This window comes from Eulemur rufifrons, chromosome 6, assembly GCF_041146395.1.
Source record: "Eulemur rufifrons isolate Redbay chromosome 6, OSU_ERuf_1, whole genome shotgun sequence".
In the NCBI taxonomy this organism is placed as follows: Eukaryota; Metazoa; Chordata; class Mammalia; order Primates; family Lemuridae; genus Eulemur; species Eulemur rufifrons.
This window is the reverse complement of record NC_090988.1, coordinates 3,956,443-3,979,419: the sequence shown is the minus strand read 5'-3', so window position 1 is coordinate 3,979,419 and position 22,977 is coordinate 3,956,443. Positions and strand designations below refer to the sequence as shown.

General features: G+C 54.9%; 1 protein-coding gene across 5 annotated transcripts in view; it reads left to right on the top strand.

Annotated features, from left to right (window-relative positions):
* The first annotated feature begins 7,375 nt into the window (after positions 1-7,375).
* Positions 7,376-22,977, top strand: part of ST3GAL4 (ST3 beta-galactoside alpha-2,3-sialyltransferase 4) — a 31,493-nt gene continuing 15,891 nt past the window's right edge. For 3 of the 5 annotated variants that reach the window (XM_069468650.1, XM_069468648.1, XM_069468645.1), the window contains exon 1: positions 7,376-7,509. The gene's annotated coding sequence lies outside the window, so the exon portion shown is untranslated. Of the gene's footprint in view, positions 7,510-7,664; positions 7,962-22,977 lie in introns of those variants that run through there. The other 2 variants (XM_069468649.1, XM_069468647.1) reach the window with 1 other exon arrangement.

The window sequence follows — 22,977 nt, the reverse complement described above, 5'->3', positions numbered from 1 at the left end:
AGAACAGCTTCCAGCTCGCAGGCCTGCTCCCTGCGTCTCAGTTGTGCCCATTCCAGGTGCCAGGGGAAGAAGTGCCGCTCTTCCTCTCTGAAAGCAGACGTGGTCCTGACAAGCAAGCGCTGTCTTGGTCTCCAGCACTACAAGGAGTGAGGTGAAGCCCCCCAGAGCAGGCCTTCCCACTTCTGCCCCCCCGGTGCTTCTCACAGGCCTGGCTCCACAGGCTCTTGCTGCCGTCTGTTCCTTCCCGCCATGGAGGATGGCTGGCAGGAATTTGATGCTGGATGAATACATCTGCAAAGAGGGAGGAGAGATGGGACAGACCGGGCTGGGGAGTCACAGAGGGCAGAGAGTGCCCGCCCAGGGCACAGTTCCCGGGGGACAGCCCTGCACCCTGAAAGGTGTCTTTGCTTTCCCACAGGCTGGCCCACTCTTCAGGAAGAGGCCCCTCTGGGATAGTGTCGCCTGCATTCCTTCCCCGGCTTCATTTATCTTTAGAACAGATCAGAAGGGTCCCTCTGCAGACCTCACCCCTTATTTTTATACCTGGAAAGACAAGTCTCTGCCTGAGGCCTGGCAAGCCTGCCCCTTCAGAGCCAGCCAGCACTCTTCTGTGATCTCCACAGAGCATGTGGCCCCGGCCCCTCCCTAGGGCCCAGCTCCTGGTCTTCTCACCCTCTGTGCCTCATTCTATGCGGCTCGGCCAGGCCCTGTGCTGGAGGGGCGCTGGGTCAGCCACTATGCTGAGTACTGTTGAGACTGCAGAAGACATTCTCTGTGTCTTTATAGGGTAATCTCTTCTATCAGACGCTCCTGGGTAGCTTGTCAAGGTAGCTTCATGCACATTGCCTCTTTTTATTTCTACTTGTAACTTAGTTTGTCTACCTTCCACCTCCACCCCCCGGCCCCCGCCCGGCTAAATTGAGAGGGCTTGAGGCCAGGAGCTCTGTTTTAGTCATCTTTGTTTCCCCAACACCTAGGATACTGTCTGGCTCGAAGCAACATTATAGCACTTTATAATAGAGCAGATCATTCCATGGGACTCTCATCCCTGCCCCAGTTTACAAAGCAGCAGGCTCAGGGAGGCTTGTCCGGTGTTACGGAGTGGATGTCGGCTCCAGGAAGCAGAGTCTTCTGGCCGTTTGCTACCATCTGCCCACGACCTAGGGCAGTGCTTCCCCGCAGGAAGCGTTCGATGCACAGGTGCGAATGGAGGAATGGAGCCAGGCTTTGAGTCCAGGCCTCCTGGTTCTCAGGCCAGGGGATGCAGCGTAAGAGCCATGCTTTCCTCCTGCTATCACTCAAGAGCCTGACATCCCGCCTTCCCTGAGAGCTTCCTGAACAGGCACAATATCTGCAGCCCTACCTTGATGAAGTAGCACATGCCAACCCCTCCTTGGCAGTGTGAGGAGTTGGTCCTGTGTGCTTGTGTTTACTTGCATGCCCACACGTGCATGCCGTGTCCCTGCTCTGCGGGAGCTGTGGCAGATGTCACCCTTCCCGGATAAATGCTGGACCACTCCACGACTGGCTTCCAGCCAGCACTTGGCCTACTTTCTTTCTGGCCTGGTTGGGGAAGGAAAGCAGCAATCAGAAGCATGATGGCTGTCGTTCCTTGGCTTCTCTCCATTTGCCTCACAATAGCAAAGTTTCCTAATAGAGCAAAATTGCTGAGTGGTCTCTATTTGTCAACATGAAACTGAGAAAAATCACATTCAAGCTCCATTTTCCATGTCCTTTTTGAATACAGATCTCCAAACTGAGAAACAAATCAAGAAATTATTACATACAAAGTGATATTTAAAAATGTTTCTCTTGTAATACTTCCATATCCCAAACATTTGAATATTCTATTGATGTAGGTCTGCCAAGTCTTCCTTCTCAGAAGGGACTATCTTTATTCCAAACGTGTATATAATGTTAAAATGTCCTTTCTTTTATAAAAAGAAGGTGATAATTAACAGTAATTGTTTTAAAAATATCCTTAGCAAAATATTGACAACCCCTAAGTTTTACTGTTATTATTGAATACTGGATTCTGAAGTCCATGTCGACTTGAAGTCACCAAGTTTTAACCACTGTGACAAAAGAAGCAGGAACTGAATTTGTTTAAACTGTTTGAATTTGGCCGGGCGCGGAGGCTCACACCTGTAATCCTAGCACTCTGGGAGGCCAAGGTGGGCGGATCGTTTGAGCTCAGGAGTTTGAGACCAGCCTGAGCAAGAGCGAGACCCCATCTCTACTAAAAATAGAAAGAAATTATATGGACAGCTAAAAATATATATAGAAAAAATTAGCCGGGCATGGTGGTGCATGCCTGTAGTCCCAGCTACTCGGGAGGCTGAGACAGGAGGATCGCTTGAGCCCAGGAGTTTGAGGTTGCTGTGAGCTAGGCTGACGCCACGGCACTCACTCTAGCCTGGGCAACAGAGTGAGACTCTGTCTCAAAATAAAATAAAAAATAAACTGTTTGAATTTGTTTGATTTAATAAATAGGTTTTGAGCATCTACCTTTCTTTTTCTGTGGTAAGAACCAGAGGTGGAGCTCAGATGGGGGTTACGACTCCGTGAGGAACACGGGCATTAGCTCTGAAGTACTTGCAGAACTGATGAGTGCCTTGAAGTTGAGGGGGCTGTGAGGGCTTAGGCCAAAAGGAGCTAAACCTGTAGGCTAAAACTTTTTTGTTTTTTTAAAGAAGTAATTATTTGTTTTGGCAAATAAAAACCGAATATATTTATGATATAGAACATCATGTTTTGATGCATGTCTACATTGTGGAATTGCTAAAGCAAGCTGATTAACATGCATTACCTCACATACTTACCTTTTTTAAAATTGTGTGAACATTTAAAATCTGAGGTAGTATTCCACTGTGCATATATATAAAAAATTAAAATCTCTCTGAGTAATTTTCAACTACATACTTTGTTATTAACTATAGTCAACATGTTGCACAGTAGATCTGAACTTATTTTTCCTGTCAAACTGAAAGTTTGTATCCTCTCTCTCTGTTGCCCCCGCCCCCAGCCCCTGCTAACCATCATTCTCTCTGCTTCTATGAACTAGATGTTTTTAGGTTCCACATACAAGTGAGACCATGTTGTGTTTGTCTTTCTGTGTTCTAGGCTAAAACTTGATAATTGTCATCCACAGGCAAGCACAAGCAAAGGCCCAAAAGTTAGGAAGATCGGTGCTCAGTATGGCTGGGACTTAGAGCGAAGCTTCCAGCATGGGCATGCACACGCAGTTAGAACACCAGCCATTTTCCTTCAGAACTGTGTTGAAGAAATAAAAGCCAGGGCTAGGAGGGGATCTCATACGGTTCTGTTCTCCCCTGCTTGGGAAGCAGAGTGGTCTGATGGCTCGAGCATAGAGTATGTTCCGTAACCAAGTCTGTCCTTGGGCAAGTTACATAACTGCTCATGAAATAGGAGTGATAATAGCGCTTCCCCTAGAGGGTTTTGGTGAGGATTAAAAATAAGAGAATTTTGTGGGACATAGTATTCACTCAGTAAATGTTGGCTGCTATTTCTCTGCTCTGAGAGTGACCAAAAAGGATGGAATCAGAGATGTCTGGGCTGGATATTTGCTATGGCCTGAATGTTTGTGTCCCTCCCCAAATTCCTGTGTTGAATTCCTAACCCCCAAAGTGATGGTATTAGAGATGGGACCTTTGGGAGGTGATTAGGGAATGAGGGTAGAGCCCTCCTGAACGGTATGAGTGCCTCATAAAAGAGGACTCACCCTTCCTCCATGTGAGGTTAGAGTGAGAAGGTGACCGTCTATGAACCAGGAAGTGGGCTCCTGGCATCTTGATCCTAGACTTCCCAGCCCCCAGAACTGTGAGAAATAAATTTCTGTAGTTTATAAGCCACCCAAGTTTGTATTTTGTTATAGCCGACTGAATGGACTAAGGCAGTATTAAAAATAACTTCCTGATCAGAAGGGCTGTGAAGTCCTAGACTATACAGTGGAGGTATGGCAACCAAGAGACTTGAAGGGAAAAAGCAAGCCATAAACTTTCTCTGATAGATTTGGTCATAAACAAAGGCAGGGGCTGCATGCAATGACTTTTCAAGATCTCTTCAGCCTAAAGGTTCCTGGAATGCATCTCAGCTTTAGCCTTCTGGCAGGTTTCTAACACCACAGCAGTGACGTCCCTGCTACTGAGAACCCTGGGAACAGCGTGGCTCCATGCCCCAGCCATATAAATCTGATAAAAATAGGAACTGAAATACCATCCCAGAGTTGCTATTTTTAAAAGCATCTGAGATGCTGGATGGGTTTATTTCTTCCTCAAATGGCATCTTGCTGTTCCCTCTTAGGGAACAGGATGCTAACGTGGCACATGTGAGGGACAGGAGCCAGAGCCTGTGAGGCACATTTGTCAAGTGGCTCCGTGGCTGCTGCTCACACCTGCCAAGGAGGAGCCGCAGGGCCTGGGCTTCTCAGGTCTAGATGCACCTGCACCTCCCCCACATCCCTTCCTCCTGTCTCCTCCCTCTGCTCCTGAGGTTGCCCTAGCAGAGGTGTCCTGCTACTTCTTCCCAGGAGAAACACAGGAGAGGTAAAAGGGACGCAGAAGAAATGGGGACAGAAGTGGCACGGCTCGGGGGGGACTCAGACCTGTTATTCCTCAGGATGCCTTGGCCCCATCCCTGGCACAGCTAAGCTCAAAGAGGAATAGTCCCAGGAGCCCTGCTCGTCCCATCACATTCCACCTTTTTTTTTTTTTTTTTTTTTGAGACAGTCTCACTCTGTTGCCCAGGCTAGAGTGGCGTGGCGTCAGCCTCGCTCACAGCAACCTCAAACTCCTGGGCTCAAGCGATCCTACTGCCTCAGGCTCCCGAGTAGCTGGGACTACAGGCATGCGCCACCATGCCCGGCTAATTTTTTCTATATATTTTTGTCCGGTTAATTTCTTTATATTTTTTAGTAGAGACAGGGTCTCGCTTTTGCTCAGGCTGGTCTCAAACTCCTGACCTCGAGCGATCCTCCCGCCTCGGCCTCCCAGAGTGCTAGGATTACGGGCGTGAAGCACTGCGCCCGGCCCACATTGCCTCTTGCTGAGCAACTCATAATGTCTTATAGATGGGCCAAAGGAGTGCCATGGAGTCAAGAGGGGCTCCAGAATCCAGAGCCTGGGATCAAAAAAGCATGAGGAAATAAAAAGAAGAAGGCCGGGCACAGTGGCTCACGCCTGTAATCCTAGCATTCTGGGAGGCCGAGGCGGGAGGATCGCCCAAGGTCAGGAGTTCGAGAACAGCCTGAGCAAAGGTGAGACTCCCGTCTCTACTAAAAATAGAAAGAAATTATATGGACAGCTAAAAATATACATAGAAAAATTAGCCGGGCATGGTGGCGCATGCCTGTATTCCCAGCTACTCGGGAGGCTGAGGCAGGAGGATTGCTTGAGCCTAGGAGTTTGAGGTTGCTGTGAGCTAGGCTGACGCCACGGCACTCTAGCCCGGGCAACAGAGCGAGACTCTGTCTCAAAAAAAAAAAAAAAAAAAGAAGAAGAGAAAAAAAAAAAGCACCAGAATTGCATACCTCCTGCCCCGCAGATGATACGGCTTCTAGGCAGTGAGCTAAGCTTCTGGCTATGCTGTTAAGAAACTGGGGGGAGAGATCATGAGTAAGCACGTCGTGGCCTAAGGGAGGAGAACGGAATTACAGTTAGCTTCTGGGCACCCAGCAACCAAGCCTGGGATAAGCCGGGGGCGGAGAACCTGAATACAGCTTATAGGTTAGAAGAGGCATTCCATTTGCATTACACAGCACACACTTACATAGGAGGTTATACTTTCAGAGCAAATTCACATCGGTTGCCTAATTTAATTCCAACAATAGCCCTTTGAATAAGCATAGTTATTTCCTTTTTTTTTTTTTTTCTGTAAGAAAACTAAAGCTATTTAGTAGCAGAGGCAGAGTTGGAACTCAGGTCTTCAGGAGCAAAAGTTGGTTCTTAAGTTCACTTTTCTGGCAGAGTGAAGTTTACATGGTTCATAGCCAGAACTGCAAACTGTGTTTAGATCTAGTTCATCAAACAGCCAAGTTCAGAGGCTAGGCCGATTCTTGGATCAGCTCTGCCAGATGCAGCTTGTCACGGAGGGAAGTTGCTTATACTCTCTGGGCCAGTTTTCCTATCTGTAGTACAGGAAGGATCTTCCCTCTCTCTCATGGCTTGCCCAGGGCAGGGACTTAGTCATTGTGCTCTTCATACCCAGCTGAATTCCAGGTCAGGAGATGATATGCAACAAATGTTTGTTGAGTGAATGCTTGACTGATTAAGCCAAAGACACCATCCAAACAAAATTAAGTTAGACATTGGTGAAATGCCAGTGCAAGGCATGATTTAGGATGGAACACAGCCACCTGTGGAAGAACTTGGAGGCCTTCTCACTTCACTCACACAGAGCAGAGCTTCCTCAGTTACAGGTTCTCAACAGATAAGCCCTCTGGCTTCAGCTGTATCAGGCTTTGAGTTGCCACTTCTCAGCCCCTTGCACTTACTGTCGGTTACTCACATCTTGCACTCAGTCACATCCTGTCCTGCCTTATTCTTGATGAGAGTCCACTGTGAGCCTTCTCTCTGCAGCTGGATGGTAAGCTTCCTGGGGACAGGAACTGGGTGCCCAGCGCTGGGCCATTCACATTAGGGCTCGGTAAACACTGTGCTGACCTATGAAAGGGACTGTCTTGAGGGGCTGCGGATTGTCCTGCAGGGTGACTTCTGTTCTCCTTCAGCCTGGGCAGTTCCCAGGTTTATTGGGAAATGCCTGGGCCCGAGGACCCAGGGTCAGAGGCCTGTGGGGTTTCCCCCAGAGGCAGGATGCCTGGCACCTTCAGTAAGGAACGCAAGTTGAGAAGCCAAGAAGCGTCACAAGTGAGGGGTGCAGAGGAAGCAGTTTCGAGGCCACAGGCCCAGACCAGGGCAGAGGAAGGGCTCGAGTCTCTGTCCAGGGCGCCTGGCTGCCTTGCGTGCGTGTGGGATAGGAAGGAACAAGGCCCTGCAGGCACCGTGCCTCGGTTTCCCCAGCGAGGGAATGGCACGGATCCCGGCGCCGGACAGCAGAGAACCCTTCCTTGGATCTCGTCGTTCCGCAGCGTGCAGAGGCTGCGCTGGGCATGCATACCCATCCTGGCGCCGCTCACAGACAGCGCCTCCCCGGCTCTGCCCTCACCCCATCCGGCCTCCTCTTCCGCTGCTCGGCGCCCGGCACCATGCCTCCCTGGGCCTCGCAGACTTCCACGCCGACCCGAGCCGGCCACGGCGCGGCTCGCCCCCGCCCTCCCCCGCGCGGGCGCCGGCTCGGCGTGTGCGCAAGCGTGTCCGGCCCCTTCCCCGCCCCCGCGGGCCGGGCCCCCGCCCTCCCCGCAGGCGGACTCGCCCGCTCCCAGGCCGGCCCTGCGCCGGGACCCACCGGCCGGAGAGCCGTCGCGCCGCGCCGCCGGGGTGCGCCTAGCGGACCGGAGCCGCGCGGACCTGCCCCGCCCGCCCGCCCTCGAGGGTGAGTACGGGCCGGCTCCGGGCCGCGGGGCGCGCGGGGCGCACGGGGGTCCCGCGCGGCCGGGCCCCAGCCCCGCGCCGCGCCTTCGGGGTGGTCCGGCCCAGCACGTGGGCGCATCGCGGGTCCGGGTGGGGCGGCCACAGCCCTGGGGAGCTGCTTCCTGGGGTCCCTTTCCCTGGACCAGATTTTCGCGGGAAGCTCGATTCCCCGCTCCCTTGGAGTGAGCAGGAAGGACAGTCCTCTTTCCCAGAAAGTTTCTCCCCCCCCCCAACAACCCTGCGCCCGGGCTGAAGAGACTTCCCCCACCTCCAGCATCTTCTGAGTGATGGTTTCTCCTCCCACAACTACCCCTATCAAGCCCAGCACACGTGGGCTGGCCTTGCTGGAGGTGACGGGCTTTGCAGGGTCCATTTGTGTCCAGGAGTCGCAAGGTCGCTGAGCAGAGCCCAAAGGTGGGGTTGCCAGCTGGAGGCTGGCCCTGCCCAGGGCCCTAGGGCCACGGGGTGGGGGTCCTTGGGCCCAGGCCACTGTGCCTCAGAGCTGCCTGGGTGGTGGGCAGTGCGGAGGGTAGGGTTAGGGGAGGGTGGGCTAAAGCTGGGGGCAGAGCCCCTGGGCACAGCTGTCAGCTCTGGGTGCCTTCTTGGAGCACTTGCTGGCAGGGACCTCCTGGCCAGCCCAGAACTGCCAACACGTTGGCCAGCACTGCCCCCTCCATTCCCAGTCTGGGGGGAGGCTCAGGTCTGTGTGGTGTGAGGCCTGACCTACTGTGGGGGCTTCTTCTGTTCCCCAGACTGGTCCCAAGGGCCTGGCTTAGGGGGCCGCTGCCAGATGGCTGGGGGCGTAGGCGGTTTTGGGTGCTCAGCTGCACCCTGCCTGACCTCGCGGCCACCCACAGGCTGGCACCCCCACCCCAGACTTCTAGCGGAAGCCTGTACTTTTCACCGTGGGAGCAAGGCGCAGCGTGAAAGCCAAGTTCAGGCAGACTTATTCTTTGTGGAACCTTGGGAACGGGCCTGGTATGGGCTGGGTTCTCACAAAAGGCGCAAACCAGTGCCACTCTCGTGAGCTGTGCGGGACAGTGGCACAGACCCTGCCCTCCCTCCCACCTCCTCTGGGCCCTGGCCCTGCATCTGCCAGGGAGATTTTAAATGAGTTGGTATGTGTTATTGCTTTGAAAGGTGCCTGGTGGAGGAAAAACTATGTAAATGTTTGCTGTTAGTGATACTTCCCCCACACCCTACTCTCCAAAGCTGCCTTATAATTCTGGGGAGGGTGCCTGGGAGGTGCCAGCTGTCTTAGGCCTAGAAACCAACTTGTGGGTTTTTTGCTTGCTGGGGGCTGGTGTGGGGATGCCCTGCCCAAGCTGCGGTGGCCCAGGCTCCTGCGATGCATTTCCTGCTCTGCTCCTGCTCCCACTCCCAGAGTGCTCCTGGGCCCTGTCCCTCTGTGCTGGAGGCCCTGTCCCCTGTCCTAGGCTGCCCCATGGGCCCTGGGCTCCATCAAGAAGTGGAGGGAGATCCAGGAGTTGGGGCCAGCCTCCCAGACTCCAAGATGACACGAAGGTTAGGCAGTGGGTGGAGAAGTTAGAAAAGTAAGTTAGGAGTCACCTGCTTGGACTTTGGGCTGAGAGAGCATCTTTGGCTTGGGCGGGGGCTGCTGCTCAGAGACAGCAGGGCCTTCCCTGTGAGTTGAGGGCCCAGGCTGAGGAAGCCCGTGGCGCCTTCTGAGCTGCCTTCCCTCCCTCCCTCACCCCCTTCCCTACCCGAAGCAGTGACTCACTCCCCACTCCTCAGAAACAGTGCTGTGGCCTCTCCACCCCGCTGGCGCTTTTAGCCTCCTAGGATCCAGTTTTCTGGGCAGAACCAAGAATCTGCTCCTTCCTGGAATTGTAAGAAATCCTGGAAAAGCCTCCCTCCCTTCACCAGGTAGGAGCAGAGAGGCCAGGCCCCCTTTCTGTGCTCCATCTCGAGCTGTGGTCACTCTGTAGTCACCCTGCATTGGCCAGTGTCTCCGAGAGTCTCCTCAGAGGCTGCCACAGAGGTTGTTCCAGTAGAGTTGTGAATTCCTCCTCTCAGAGCGGCTCAAAAGTTTGCACCATCTGTTGCAGGGAAGGGGTCACCCTGCCACAGACTAACACGGCGAGCCTCTGGGCTCCCAGCGGGTGGAGGGTCCTCGGAGGTGGGCCCTGGACGCCGGACAGCAGGGCAGTGAGTGGTGAGGGGCACCCGCGCTCACGGCACCCGCTCAGCCGCGCGGGCGTGTTTGACCTCTCCCTGCAGCGAGCTGCTGCTGGCGGCCGGGCTCCCGTTGTTTGTTCCTCTCGCCCTCAGGACCCTCCTTACTTCTCAAAACCAGGCGCCTTGTCCCAAAGCTTTTGGTTTCCATGAGGAAATGGCAAGGGCAGGCAGACTGGGGGACTGTGGTCATTATTTGCCCTCTCTGCTTTGCTGCCCCCTTCCCAGAGGTATTCAATGCTTCTGTGTGAGTGTTCTGGGCGCCCCTGCATGGGCTCCTGGCTGTCCGTGGCCCCAGAGTCACCCCAACCCCTACCACGTCCCAGGGGCGTGTGTGTGTGAGTCGTCTTCATGCCACAGACGGAGGCCCAGGCGGGAGCAGCGGCGCGTGCTGCCCAGGCCCCGCCACGTGCACTGGGGCTTCCGATTGCAGACCCTGAGCCAGGGGGGGCTGCACTCTACCAAGGGGCTGCCTGAGCTGTTGCTTTTCAGGGTGAGGAGGGTGTGAGTGTCCGGAGCTGCGGCTTTTCTTTGGGTCCCTTGCCTGGGACGAGGAGACCCACATCCAGGCCACGGCCCCATCTCTGCCCGTGCCCCCAGACTGCCCTGCACAATGATGATGTGATGGTTCTAGACTCTGGAGCTCTGGGCTCTGCTCCTGGCCCGGCAGGGACGAAGGTGCTGCCGCTCGGGCTGAGGTGAGGTGTGGGCCTCACTGGGCCCCCAGTTTCCCATCTGGCCTTGAGTGCGAGGCGGGCCTGGCTGCAGAAGCCCAGTCGCAGCTGGGAGCGCAGGGTAGTCCCTTCTCGCCGCCTGAGCTCATTCAGGGATCTTGCTTTCCTGTTTAGAGGAGGCAGCTAGGAAGGGTCCAGGGACCAGTTTGGAAGGTGCTGGGCCAGCCTTGGGTCCAAACCTTCCTCCAGGTGCAGGTTCCAGGCACTGCAGTGATGCTCCTTGTGCCCTGGGTCTGCCCTGTGTCCTCTGCCAATTATAGCATGGGTGGACATCTGTCCTCATAACAACAAATTCTTAGCAAATAACAAAAATAGTTACCACTTATCAATCAAGCACTTATTAAAAGGCTGGCCCAATAAACTTAAAAAAAAAGATGTGCTAGACACTTTACCACACTTCATGTGAGCCTCACACCAATGGGCCTATTATTAAGCCCATGTGTAAATGAAGAAATGGAGGCTCAGAAAGATTAAACTACGTGGCCATGGTCACACAGCTGACCTTGGTCACATAGCTGAGCTAGGACTCAGATCCAGGCTGGCTTCCAAAACCTGCACTTTACTGCCCAGTTCTCAACTGCTTCCCAGAGCTTGCCCATCCCCTCCTGTGGCACATGAAGAGGGCCAGGTGCAAAGGGGTAAAGGTGTTTGCTCAAGGCCACAGTGTGTTACTGCCAAGGGTGGGACACAAACCCAGGCTTCTGCTGTCCTGAACCACACAGCCTCTCCTTGCCCGTGCCCTGGGCCCAGGCGATGGGTGAGGCAGTGTTCTCTGTTCTGCTCTCCTTCCTCCTTCCCTGCCAGCCCCTCCCGGACCACTCCTCTCCAGCTTTCCTCATAATTGCTTCCATCTGGTCCGCCTGCCGTTCCTATTCCTTGGAAATGCGGCTCCTAGCTGCCGCCCAGACAGCCGCAAGGCCTCTTCGGACAACCCCAGGGACAAGTGGGGAAAGAGAGGGGACTTGCTGGGGTCTGAGCATGGGGAACCCAGCCAGGGTGGCAGCTCCTGGTGTCTGGCATCCCCAGATTCCTGCCAGGCAGGAGCACCTTTGCAGCCTGGCTCTCTTTGACACCCCATCCTGGGCTCCCCAAAGACCCGATTCCCCATCCAATATGGCGAGCTCTTCTTCTGCCCTGCAGACAGATTCCAGCAACCACAGCCCTGCCTGTCCCCTAGAGGTTGCTCAGGTCAGAAGGAGGGATGCCCGGCAGGAGAGAAGTAGGGGATAGCGGGGGCACACCCTGGGTTCCCACTGCTGGGGAATCGCTGGGAGGGAAGCCTGTTGGTGACAGAGGCTGGGGAATCAGGGTGCTCTGGGCCTGAGAGAATGGAGCTGGCTTGTTTCATTTAGCCCCAAGCAATTAACTCAGAAACAGAGAGGTGAAGCCTCATATTTTGCCTTGATATAAAATAAAATGAGTACATCCTAATATTGCATCTAATACTCTATTGGCTCCCTTGCCTAAGACTGCACAGCTGGGTGGGGAGAGAGACCTGCAGAGTCCTCAGTGTGGCCATCTGGAGCTTTCAGGTACTCTGCCTTTGGAGGGGCAAGTTCCCCATCATTGGAAATATCTGAGCATCAACTGGTGACCTTGACCGGGGCAGTACAGAGGAAATACAGGCATTGGCTGAGGCACGTTTGCATGCTTTTAAGGCATTTTCCTTCCTGATATTTTAGGATTTTAATGTAAGCTCCAGGAACCTATCTGTCTTGTTCACCAGGCATTATATTCTTAATGCCTAGAATGATGTCTAGCAAATAATAAGTGCTCAATAAATATTTGCTTGATGAATGAATAGAAAATGTAGCTCCAGTATTCTAACTTTGTCTTTACTGTGTCTTTACTTTGCTTCCTCCTCCTCCTAGAGCAAAGGGAGAAGAGCATCCCTTTAGCCCGTGAGCTGTTTGCCAGAGAAGGGCTTGGCCTCAGCCATGTGCTGCCTCCTTGGGGCCCTCTGTTCAGATGCCAGGGAGGGAGGCAGGAGCCCAGGTGCGGCTGGGCAGGAGTCTGTCCCCTGAGGAGAGCATGCCCCTATTCCGCCAGCCCCAGGGTCAGAGGGTCTGTACCTGCCACCTCTCTCCAGTAACCTTCAGGTCCCTGTGCAGATTGGTCCTAACCTCACCCGCTGTCCCTCTGTCAGACCTCTCCTTCTTATTCGGGGCCCAAGGTGCACTTGGGGTGGAACCCTCATTTGGGTGTCATCTTAGGAGGAGGGCTTCACCCACCTTTGCTTCAACCTGGACAACTCCACTTTTATTCCTTCTACATATCGGGTTTCCACCTAAAATTTCCTTTGAAGCTGGGACAGAGGGTTTCTTGGCTTTAAATTTTTCTTTGAAAACCCTCGTCCAGCCCCAGTGAGACCGTCCTCGTTTTCCTGCTGGCATGCCATGTGTACTCCCACCGCCTCAGCTTTGCTGCCACTGTCCCCCAGGTGGCCTGGGCACTGTGAGTAATGACCCTGCTAAATGGCAGGTGTCCTCCGGGGTCACCTCGAGCCCCTGTTCTGTGGAACCTCCCTGACTGCCCAGCAGCCTCGCTTCCTCCTCCTGCGTTCCCTACCCCCCGCAGGTCCCACGCCTGTGGCAGGGAGGGGACCCTCCGTGGGATGAGCCCAGAGTGGACCTCAGTGGGGCACAAGCTGAACCAAAGGGCAGGGCCCCTGGGTGGTGGTGTGGCGCCCTGAGATTTGTATTCCTAGAGGCAGGGGGTAGGCTCGCAGCCCCGGGCCGCGGGTCGCCTTGGGCAGAGCCCGCCTTCGTCAGCCTCGTAGAAGTTAGCACTTCTCAGTGAGACAGGATTTCAGATATCGCCATGCCTGGAATCCAGGACTCTATAAATGCTGGCTGCCTTGGTCTTCCAGGGTGGGGCCCAGAGACTTCGGAGCTTCTACTTTCTGTCACTCTCCAGCAATGTGACCTTGGGCAGGTCTCTGGCCACCTCATGGGACTGTGACACACAAATGGGAGAGCCATTTTACAAGCTGGGAGAGGCCGCGCTAGGTGGTAGGGCAGGCCCTGGACTGCCTCACCCTGGCATCCGCTGGCACACAGCAGCTGCTCCGCAGAGACTTCTTTCTGCAAATGAGGGAGGGAGACTCAGAAAAGTGATTGACGTGTTCACGGTCACAAAGTGTGTCTCTCCGCAGGCAGGGAGGAGGCAGGGGACTGCCCAGCTGGACTAAGCCTGAGGCATGCCCTGGTTCTCTGTCCCTCCATCCCCCGCCTTCCCATCCAGCCTGGCTGTTCTCTGGCCCCCAAATCTGGGATTGTTGAGGCTGAAAGCCCCTGCGTCACGGTGGGCCCCTAGGACTGGGCGGGCTAAGAGGAGTGGTCTGCATGTCCCCCAGGCTGGGCTGGCTGGCTGGGAGGGCCGGGTCTGAGGGGCGGCAGAGGAGAGGTGTTGATGGAGCATGCGAGACTGTTCTTTCTCCAGCCTCCTGACCTTCCTTCATTCCTGTCCCCTCTTTGGTCCCATTCTCTGCTCTTTTTTCCACACCTTTCTGCTTTCCCTCTCTTTTCCCCTTGATTCTCTCCCCTTCCTCAGAGATCTTTTCTCCTTTGTTTAGCCTCCTGTCCTTTCTCTCCTTCCCCTGACTCTCTGACCCTCCCATCCCCAGGCCTCAGCATTCGGGTTGTCCTCATAGTGGCCACTGGACCCGGGGTGGCTGGGTTGGGCTCCCGGGAGCACTGGGCCTGTTCACGGGAGCCTTCACGGGGAGCCCAAGGGCAGGAGGCAGGGCTCTCCCGTCCGCAGCCCAGCACTGTAGAGTGAACTTGGCTCTTCCGGCAGTGGCGTTTGGGAAAGGGCCCAAGGTGTGCCACACTTTGATCTTCAGCTCAGCTCCCTGGGCCCTCACCCATCTCCTTGGCACCTTCCTGGACAGGAAGGCAGGATCTCGGCCTTCTGGAGCTCGCTGGCGGTTTCCCTGCCTCTGACCGGCCCCCTCCACCCTCCTCTCTGCAGACCTCGAGCTCTTTCCGGGAGAGGTTCCTGTTAGGATGGAGGGAGTTGGGCAGAGAAGAGAGGAGATTTCTGTTCACACCCCTTGCAGGTGAACACACAGCAGCTGCCTGTGCTTGGGCCGATGCGTGTCTGTGTGTGTACCCGCGTGCCTAGAAGTGTGCAGATGAAGCACGTGGGCACGCATCCTCGCATGGGCAGGAATGTGGGGTGCAGCTGTGCAGGCGCACCCTTGCAGGCCCAGTGCTGTGCTACCCACCCCTGGCCCAGAGCTCGCCTCTGTGGTGTTTGTGACCCTGGCTTTTCACTGTGGCTTTGTCCTGTCTTAGGGGGCAGCTGGTCCCCTGCTCTGGTCCCACCCAGTGGTGACTGATCCCTGGCCACCCAGTCAGCTGCCTGGGGACCCTGGGGCCAGTGTTTGTCCCCCAGCTCCCAAAATGGAAGGTTGTAGGGGCTCCCTGCCCGGAGTCTCACCCTTGCCAAGGCAGAGGGAATAGGGAACAGCTGCGTTGGCCAATTCCGGCTCCGTATGGATTTGGTTTGACAACAAAGCTCCCTCTGTGTGTTCTCGGGCCTGTTACATAACTGGGGAGGAAAGGAGGAGGAGGTGGAGATGGGGACCAGGAGACACCAGGATGGGATGGCTGGAAAGAAGACAGGGCCAGGAGGAGGGGAAGAGGGCAGAGACCATTGACAGGAAGAGAAATGTTGGTCTGGACCTCACGCTTACACTTCCTCCTCGTGGGGTGGGAAGGGGAGAGATCCCAGGTCCCCTGACCTGAGCTGTTGGTGCTCTGTCTTCGTCTCCTTTGCCCTTCCCGCCAGGCCTGGACCGGCTGTGGAGGGGCTGTGGGACCTGTCTGGAGTGAGGCCAGGTAGGGTTTGGGGCTGGGCCTGAGAGGCCAGTCCTTGGCCCCACTGTACCTGCACAAGTTCCAGGAGAGGAATCCCTCCCCTCCCTTGCCTTGGGCTCCTCTTCCCCTCCAGTTCCAGAGCCCCTCTGACCCTCCTTGGTAGCACTCAGGAGGGCGACCAACTGCAGCCTATGCTGTGCCTGGCCAGGCTGGTCCCAGGGTCCCTTCCCTGCTCCTTGGGCCAGCTCCCATCCAGGGCGCCCAGCCACGGGCCTTGGCCACCCCCTCGAGGCCCCGTGGCCCTCCCTGCTCCCTGCACTACCCCCCGATGAGCAGACATGCTCTTCTCACCGTCAGTGTCCCTGCCACTGTCCAAATGGAGTGAGAGCAAATGTTCTCTTTGTGGAGCAGCTGGACTGACAGCCCAGCAAGGCCAAGTGAGCTGGCCAGGCTTAGGTGTGTTCCTGGGTGGGGTTGGGTCTACCAAGTCCTGGGCCCTTGACCCCTTCAGCTCCTCCTGGGCTGGAGGAACAGGCAGTCAGATGCGGCCAGGAGAGTTGGGGCCTCTGGGCTAGCCCACCCTCAGATGGGGCCAGGGCCCCCATGCGGACTTGCTTTCCTGGGTTTTCTCAGTGTCTGCCCCATCTCTGTGCCTCAGTTTCTCTGAGTTCTTTCTGGCACCAGGCTTCCTTGGGAAGAGCATCTGGATTTATACTGGCCCTAGGGTGGTGCTTGTCCCCACGCTGCATTGGATTGAGGGGCCGTGCCCTCCCAGCTTGAGAACAAGAACAGTTCCTAAAAGGGCAGGGAGGAGGGGTGGCTGGCCAAGGCCTCAGCTAACCCAGGACATGGGACCTAATGGGTGAGGGAAAACTCAGGGTTCTGACACGATGGGGTGACCCCTGGCACAGCCCTCAGTGATGCAGGGTTTCTGCGTGGGGGTATTCTGTGGGACCCTGGGCTGCCCTGTGGAGAAGTGGGTGTGGGCGTAGCCCAGACCTGCTGAACCAGCCCCGGTCTCTGGAATCCTCTGTCCCCAGGCCCTGACCGGCCTGAGTCTTGCCTGCCCATCCCCTCACCCAGGTGTGGGTGCTGGATGATCCTGAAATTGCTGAGGCCTCAGGGCCTGAGCCCAGAAGGTCTGAGCAGACTGGCGGGGCAGCTGGGGGAGGGCCTCAGAGGTTCCGGGTTTGGGTGCTGGGTAGGCCAAGAGGCCAGTCCCTGTGACGCAGACTAGGACAGGTGCAGAGAGGCTGGGACAGGCCAGGAGGATGGTGAGTGTGTGCTGTGTGGGTGCGGGACAGGGAGTGCCCTCCCCTGGGCAGCAGCCTCGGCTGTGCAGTCAGCACAGGCCGCCCCAGGACACTTCCCCGCCTGGCTGGGACACCCGGTGGGGCTGTCCGTGGGGCTGGGGCTCCTGCTGAGGGCTCTGTCATGCATCTTCCTCCCTTCGCTCTCCAGGGGCTCTGCTTCTCCCTTACAACCCCTGCCCCGTACTCCTGAGCATGACAGCCCTGCGGGAGCCCAGTGGTCCTGGGAGCTGGGCTTGGCTGGCGGGGGGCAGAGGCTTCCCTGTCCCCAACTTCGGAGCTGAGGAGGCCCTGAGGGCTGGCATGGCCACTCCCTGCTCCTCTGAGGCCCAGGCTGCCTGGCTGATAGCTCCAGGGACCTGCGAGCTGACAAACAAACGCGGCAGGAGTGGAGCTGAAGTTGCAGGCGCAGTGGGCTGGCGGGGACACACGCAGCTGTCAGCCTGCTCCCGGGACGCAGAGGGATGGGGGAGCACAGTGCCCTGGCCGAGGGAGCCCCTCAGGCCCCAGGAGCTGTATGTGGGGCTGGGGTGGGGTGGGGTGGGGTGGGGTGGGGTGGGGTGGGGTGGGCAGGGAGGGAGTGCGAGTGTGTGCGTGTGTGTGGAGGGGCCCGGTGTGTTGGAGCACGGAGCAGCGTGTGCAGCTCAGAGAGCTGGGAGGCTCGGAGTGTGAGCATGGCCTACCGGGACAGGAGAGTTGGCGTGGGAGGGGCTGCGGCGCCTCCTGGCTCTGGGACGTGCGTGTGTCGGGCTGTGGGTGCCGAGACAGGTTCACCCTCTATATTCCCTCCTGGGGGCTGGGGGACCCCCAGGCCAGATGTGGCCCCGGGTCACCTCTGATCACCTGAGCCCCAGCCAGCGCCTGCCAGTGCCCTTCCTGCCCCCGCTAGGGGCCACCACTCAGAGACCCAGGGGCTGGTCTTCTGCCATCCCTCCCCGTCCCTCAGGCCTGCCCTTCCTTTGAGGGGAGCCACTGACCATGGGGACACTCCCCCAAGCGGGCCTCCCTCGCCGCTGCTCCGTTCCAGGGCACAGGCTGCTGCAGGGGGTGGAGGTGCTGGTTCTCCTCCCCGTCCCCACTGTCACACCCACATGTGCCGCCCCCCTCTGGTGAGCCCGTTTCGCTCCCACACTCAGCCCCTCAGCCCTGCTGGGCTCCTAATAGGAACTGGGGTGAGGACCCGCCCCTGCCGACATCCACAATCCTCCTTGTTCCTGAGCCACCAGCACGGGCCACGCTGTCTGTCTCAGTGCTGAGCAGGTGTTCTGGTGAGCCGAGGAGGGACTGGCTGTGGGTGGTACAGAGGGAGGGTCCCTGCCAGGACTGGGCACGGGGAGAGGCTTCCGTGTCCGAATCCCTGCGGCTGCCACACACTCAGATATAGACCTGAGAGCCGGCATTCCTGGGAATTCCATGCACCTCTGTGGACATCCCGGGACTGAACATTTCCCTGCACTCCCTGCCTGGGGACTTGGGAGCACCTGCCCTGGATAGGCACGTGAACTCTGCAGCGGGAGGCTGTTCCGGAAATAGGGGACCACTCAGGTGAGGGGTTGCTGCCTGTGGGCAGAGCACGGTGGTGCAGAGGTGGTGCCGCCCATGGGAGGGGCACGTCTCTGGCTCAGGCTGAGAGGGTCTGTGCCCTTTGGGGTGACCGGGTCAGGTGGAACTCTAGGAGTTGCTGCCTGGGGAAGTGAGGGAGGGGAGAGTGCCTTCCCCAGAGTGGCCACCTCCCTCTGTCCCCTCCCCGTGTGCTTCCCCAGCCCTGCAGTGAACCCTGGAGTCCTGGCTGGTAGGTGGATCTGCCTCAGGGCAGGGCAGAGTGTGGGTGGCAGTGCCCCCTCCCCGGGCAGCTGCGGGGCCCGTGTAGCATGGGGACTGGCCCCAGTGGGCAGGAGAGGTGAGCGGGGTTGCAGTCGTGCTGCGAGCAGTGGCTGAGGACCCCTCCTCTTGCTGGGCTGGGGCAGACCTTGAATGGAGGGTGGCTGGCAGGTGCCTGGGGAGGGCAGGGCCAGGGGTCACTGTCAGCTTCCAGATGTTGCGTGCTTGCCCTGTGCCCAGCCCACACTGAGGCTGTGGACTTAATTGCCAGGGTGTGGTAATTAAGCACCTTCTCAGTTACCTTGAGAACGTGCTACTGCTACCCATTTAACAGATGAGAGATTATGTACCTGATCAGGGTCACCTGGTCAGTGCCTGGGCGGTCCAGCTTGCCCTGGGACAGCTCGTCCCAAACTGCATGGGCGGCACAGAGTGTCGGGGTTAATAGCAGTTCAGATTCAGACTGCTCGAGTTTAAATCCTGCCTCTACCACTTCAGAGCTGTCTGAGCTTGGGACCCTTAATTTCCTCTCTTTATGCCTCAGTTTCCCTATCTGTAAGTACGAATAAAAGAGTGGTTCCAGATTTAATGGGATTATGCACAGTAGCTGCGGAAACCCCCAGGGATGTTCTAAAAAGGAACCCAGTGGTGTCCATCTGTGTTGAGACCCTGCAGTGTCTTTTCGTGCCACCTGGAATGAAATGCAAGCTCCTTGGGCTGCCCTGCAATGCCCCACTCACCTGGCCCCCGGCCTCCCTGCTACCACCTCTGGCCTGTCTTCACTGTCTGCTGTCACATCCGACTTTCTGTCCCTTACATTTGACAAGTGCAGGGTCTCTGCCCTTCTCTCAGTCTGGAACCTTCTGTCCCCCGCCCCCCACTTTCCCATGGCAGCCTTTCATGTGGGTCTTGGGCCAAGAGCCCTCTCCCCAGAGAGATGGTCTTAAGTGCCCAGTCGCAAGGGAGCTGCCTGATCACTCTGCTCCCCTGCCCTGTGTCCGTGACCTCGTAGCATGTCTCTGTCATTTCTTGTCTGTCTTGTGTCTGTCCCACCGAGGTGTAAACCCCCTGAACACAGCCTCGTCATCCTGTTCTCGCTCTGCTGCACAGCCGGAGACAGTGTCCTGCACGCAGCAGGCCCGCGGGCCCTGCGGCTGCCGTCCCTGCGGCTGCCGTCCCTGCGCCCGCACAGCCTTACTGTGTCCCGCAGGCCTCGGGTGGGGTGTGATTCCAGACTAGCCCTTCTGAGGAGCAAGTAGGGGAGGAGGGGCATGTCTTTCAGGGCTCTGCTGGGACCACACGTGGCTAGTCCTCTGGGTGAGCTCACTTTAGAGTGCTGGCCTGCTGCCCTAGAGTTAGGGAGTGGGTATAGCTGGACCAAAGGTGGCAGGAGCCAGTTCTGCAGAAGGCACACCTGTTTGTGACAAAGGTGTCCTTGTGAGCGCAGGGGAAATGACATATAGAAAGATAAACTCTGATGGGCTGGCTCTGCCAGCTTCTCCACGGGTGCTTCGGGCAAAGCTCTGGTCTGTGCATACCCAGATCTTTTTTCGCTGAACTGTTTTTGACTTGAAGTGAGGAGGGAGTAAACTGTTTTTTGTTTTTTTGTTTTTTTGTTTTTTTTTGAGACAGAGTTTAGCTCTGTCATCCAACATTACGTAGAGTGCAGTGCCGTGATCATAGCTCCCTGCAATGCCAAACTCCTGGGCTCAAGCAATCCTCCTGCTTCAGCCTCCCAAGTAGCTGGGACTGCAGGGGTGCGCCACCATACCTGGCTGATTTTTTTCCTATTTTTGGTAGAGACGGGGTCTGGCTCTTGTTCAGGCTGGTCTCAAACTCCTGACCTCAAATGATCCTTCCACCCTGAACTCCCAGAGTGCTAGGATTCCAGGCATGAGCCACTGCACTTGGCCCGGGAGTAAACTATTCTAAATGAGTAGTGGCTGCTGTCTATATAGAACTTTTGTGTAAATGAGGAATAGTAACCCCTCCAGTTGGACGAGCTTCCATCAAGGCTACAGGCGGGCAGAGGGAGGACTGGACTTCAGCCCTACCGGCCCTGCTGGCCAGGCTGTGATTGGGCAGTGCATTTCATTGCCCAGTGGCTCAGCCTCCACTGTTTTCTGTCCTCAGTGCAGGACACAAGGAGGGACAAGAAGGGCAGGTCTGTGAGAAGGGTGGGGGAAGCGTGTTCTGGGTCTCAGAGCAGCCACTTCCGTTTCTTTAATAATGATCCTTGGAGCTGAGTTCTCCTGCAGCTCCAACCACCCTTCAAGACAGTGCTGTGTTTGGATCCCTGTTTACCCAACAGAAAGCCTGAGACCTTGAGGGGTGGCTTGTCCACACTCACACTGATGATGTTTTAGCTAAAGTTCGAGTTCGGGTGTACGAGGTCCCAACGTTTATATTCCTTATTTGTTCTTCTTCCTCTCTTTTCTCTCAATCAAATTTTTAGTTGGTGTGTTATGATGCTCAGCAGTTTAAGAAAGTTAAACAGTACAAAAGGGAACGTGAGAAAAAGAAAATCTTTCCCTGGGTAGTCCTCAGGGCTGCCCTTTTGAGAGGCAACCACTTTGATTTTTTCTGCATCTTCCTGAGTAATCTGTTCATATACAGACTGACGCATGGGTGTAACTCTTTTGTTACAGCACATTTAGAGTCAGAGAGGTCACTGTTCTCAGCCTGCCTTTTACATGTTATCAGAATGTTCTGGAAGCCACTTGCTGGCATGCGTAGTTCACATCCTCTCTCACAGCTGCATGGTGCTTCATTCTCTGTGCCCCATCCCTCGAAACAGGTTGTTCATGCAGAGATTTCCAGTTGCTTCCATCTTGTGCAGTTAGAAAAACTGCTGTGGTAAAGATCTTGATAGACAGGTCTCTGCGCAAACACAGAAGACTTTTCTGCAGAATAAACTTCTGGCCATGGACCCAATCCCCTCCCTGAAGGTGGCCTTGGCTTTCTCTTCCCACGCGGGTCTGCCAGAGGCCCGTTCCCCTCCCGCCTGCCCCTGGCAGCTCAGGGCTCTTATGATTTGGTCTTCTGATTGGTGAGAAATAGCGTCTCAACACTGGAATTTTTAAATGTAGATGAGTGTCTTTTCCTATGTACCATTTTTATTTCTTATCTACAGTAAAGTGTATATTCATGGCCTTAGCCTGTTTTAAAAATTTCATCTCTTGCTTTTTTTCCTTTTAAATTTTCATGAGCATGTTGTAGGCCTAGGGAATTAACAGATATGTTCCATATATGTTGCAAATATATTTCTTAGTTTTTCTTTTGTCATTTCATTTTTCTCTCTCTCTGTCTCTCCTGTGGGCGCAGGAGTGTGTAAAATTTATGTAGATAACATGACCATCTCTCTTGTATGGCCTCTGAATTTATAGTTCTTCAAACTCTCTTCCTTCTTTTCGATATAAAAATATTTCAGATGTATAAAATTTCTTGTAACAGACCTACATGTGCTAATCAGCCAGATTTAACAAATGTGAACATTTTCCCACATTATCAATACATCAGATATTTTTCCTTTAAGAAATAAAATATTCCAGGTATAGAACTAAAGACTTGCCCCTGTGACATACTTTGTTCTTCTCCATCCCCCCCCAGAATATAATTCTCATTCAAAGCAGGGTGCACACCTGTTATTTTATTTTTCATCATACACTCAAGTACATGCCATTTACACACATGTACATACACACAAGCATAGTGTTGATTTTGGTCTCATACTTTATGTATCTTTCTGTAAGACTTTTAAAAGTTAACATTTTGTTTTTAAGTTTATTCCAGTTGATTCATATGTATAATTTTCTTCAGTTTAAATGGCCACGTAGTATTCCGTTGCGCACTGTAGCCTGTCCCTTACTGTTAAGTTACCGTTGATTGTTAAGTTGTTTCTGTCTTTTCCCATTGTAACAACTCGGATGGGGTGGACACATACAAGGGAGGGTTACTCTGGGCTATAGCTCCAAATGGAATTACCCGACTGTAACGTCTGCCTGTCTTCATCCTCACTAGGTCGTGTGAAGTGCTCTTCTAAGCCTTCATACAATTTGTACTCCCACCAGCAACGTGTGAGAAATAATATTTGGTTTTAATCTGCATTCCCTGGTTACTAGTGAACTTGAGCATCTTTTCATGTCTATTAGGTGTTCAGGTTTAACTATAAATTGTTTTTCTGTGTCCCTTGCTTTTTTATATTCCCTTGATTTTTTTGTTATGGTAAAATGCGCAAACATCAGGTTATATTGACCATCTTAAGCATTTTTATGTGCACACTTCAGTGCACTAAGTACATTCATAATGTGCTACCATCACCCGCCATCCATCTCCACAACTCTTTTCATCTTGCAAAACTGAAACCTGGTACCCATTAGTCAATAACTCCCCATTTCCCTGTCCCCCCAGCTCCTAGCAACCACCATTCTACTTTCTGTCTCTGGGATTTTGACTACTTTGAGTACCTCTATAAGTAGAATCATATAGTATTTGTCTTTTTATGGCTGATTTATTTCACTTAGCATAGTATCCTTAAGGTATATCC